A 2,631-nucleotide genomic window follows, 5' to 3' on the forward strand; every position below is an offset into this window, starting at 1 on the left:
GTTGTTATAAATCCAACCCTCGTATTTCGTCACATCCTCTTTCCGTTGCCCTTTTCGCTGTGAGGTATTGGAATTTGTTTCTTCCCATCGCAATCCAATCAAATCCTAAAAATTTATCCACCATCCACAGACACTTAACATTGTTTTATTTCTCCTTTGAACAGACTCTTCTCCGCACGATGAGAGCTAAGGTAAGATCGTTTTGTTTGTCGCCCTCTTTGAGAACCACTAACAAGAAACGATTGCCGCTATACTCGTTCTGTATTTGTTAAATGGCGCAAATTATCGCTGAAATGTTTCGCATTTTATTCTCGTCGTCTGCGGCTCGTAAACTAACAGCGTAACTAAACCAATTGAGTATAGTATCGTTTACGCTAATGCTACTTGCAGGGCCCGCTGGGTCGTGTGCTAGTAATGGACAATCCGTGAGTGGTTGACTTCCAATGTGGGCTTCTGTCTCGTATGTTTTAGGAAACTGTAGGAATATTGTTTAATTTAAATTGAGGTTGGGACTTGAACCGCTCGCTCATAGTTCGAGGCATGCAGCGCATGTATTGCACGTGTTGGTTAACATGTAACCATTTCTTTTCTTGCAGTGGAGGAAGAAGCGCATGCGCAGGTAAGCACAACATGTATTTTTTCGTAGTCTCGTGTGGCAATAAGGCGCCTGGATTTGACTTGTATGGCAAGTCTTTGTAGGCCAATGTCCAAAGGTTGATCATTTTCACTTAAGATTGGAATAAGTTCTTAAGATTTGCATGTATTCCTTGAGTCGATTGTTCCACCGTCCTTTCTTTAAAGGTGGCAGGATGATCTTGGTCGTTTGTTTTGGGTGCTCCCTGTAAACTGATTACTGTGATGTCTTTATATAATAGAATTACTGAGGCGTTTGTATCGAGCTGCAACAATTGACAACTAATCAATTATCAAATTGTCAAAATCCATAGAATTTCATCCTCTCAACAGTAAATATACTAGGATTTCTGTAGTCCTCGAAAGCAAACTTGACTGTCTTTGTTTAATCAAAATAAGACATTTGCAAACATCTGCTCTAGCTTTTGAAAACAATGATCAACATTGTTGCCCATTTTCTGACATGTTACAGACCAAACCAGTACCTGTTAGGTCTTTTTTTATATAAAAATATATTTATATAAATATTTTTTTTTTGTTTTTTTATATAAATATTTTTTTTTATATTATATAAATATAAATTTTATCTGATTTATTGTAAAAATAATTGACTGACTAAATAATTTGTTGGAGTTCCTATATTAAAGCTTCGACTTAAATGTTGGTAAGATTTGAGCAACTTCGGGTGTGAACTTCCATCAGTCTTATGTATGATGACACATGCTTCCAAAGTGCCAACTATTATGTGCCCCCCCTTTTTTTTCAGGCTGAAGCGTAAAAGGAGAAAGATGAGGCAGAGGTCAAAGTAAATCCTCATCGTGTCAGCTGCAGCCTGTTGGACTTTCTTGTATGACTGAATTGGATGCACTGGGCCACCTCCAACTTGGTTTCTGACAGCCACACGCCTCATCCACCTACCTGTGAAAGTCTACAAGATGGCACCAACCCTGGCACTAGACATCAGAGCTGCTGTTTTGGTTCATGGACCATGAAACGTCTTGTTTATCTGGCAACTGCCATGGTGTATTGAACAATAAATGAACACTGTTCCAAACTTTACTGTGTCAGTCTTTTAATTGGGTGACCCAAGAGTACGATTGAATGGGTTACAGCTATATCAACTCACGGCTTGTCAAATGTGGAAGTCTAAATAAGTCAGGCTGTGACCAATATTAAGCGATAAAATATTAACCTAAAAAGGTCATGCTTGAACTTGTGGCTGTAGTTGCAGTGTGAAACTTGATGCATATTGCTGGTTACCTCTGTTAAATAAGCCATTAGAGCTGTGTTTATGCAATGCACAAGAGTGCTGAGCTGAAAGTCAATTTCTTAGGGTGATGTTTTAAAGGTCAATTTTAACATCCTTAATGTTATCAAAGCCACAAGTTTGAAGAGAAAACTGACTTAACTGTTATACTGGGAAATACAAATGGATATGTTTGGCATACGTAATATATAGCGCATAAGTGACCAGGTTTTGCAAAGAGTACCTAAATGTGTGTGTTGCATATAAGGGGTTTTCAAACAGGTCTGTTTCATCAGAAGGTTATGAGAAACTGTTGGAAGATGGCACTAGTTTTTCAATTAAAAAAAAAAAACAACGAACGTTTCTTTTGTTAATTTTATTAGAGGAAATCACACTGTTTAAAAATGTTTTATGTTGATTTATACGTATTGCCAACTTTTTTTAAATTTTTTTTTTATAAATATCACGCACTAATAACTTTGTTGTCATCCATAACACCAAAATGGCATTTAGACTATATTTTTTCTTTAAATATGTTTAACTTATTAAGCATATGTTGACTTAAAGCACATCGAATTCTTTTTTAGCATGTTTCATTAACACCAAGTATGTGGCAATGGCCCTCAGTCGTCAAGGTTTGGACACCCCAATATCAATTTTGTTTCCTGTATCCTCGGCCATCTCGAACGAGGGCGCTCGTGAGCCAGTGCGCTGCTGCGTGACTAAACATCACACCATAGATGAAGAGTTGC

The 2,631-nt window shown here is 37.5% G+C and overlaps 1 long non-coding RNA gene across 1 annotated transcript; it reads left to right on the forward strand.

The window, feature by feature from the left end:
- Positions 1–4: 4 nt before the first annotated feature.
- On the forward strand, positions 5–1,687 carry LOC133408845 (uncharacterized). Its single transcript, XR_009769332.1, has 4 exons — positions 5–64; positions 165–191; positions 597–619; positions 1,400–1,687. It is a non-coding gene; the product is annotated as an uncharacterized LOC133408845 (long non-coding RNA).
- The last annotated feature ends 944 nt before the right edge of the window (positions 1,688–2,631 follow it).

This window comes from Phycodurus eques, chromosome 10 (genome assembly GCF_024500275.1).
Source record: "Phycodurus eques isolate BA_2022a chromosome 10, UOR_Pequ_1.1, whole genome shotgun sequence".
NCBI lineage: Eukaryota > Metazoa > Chordata > Actinopteri > Syngnathiformes > Syngnathidae > Phycodurus > Phycodurus eques.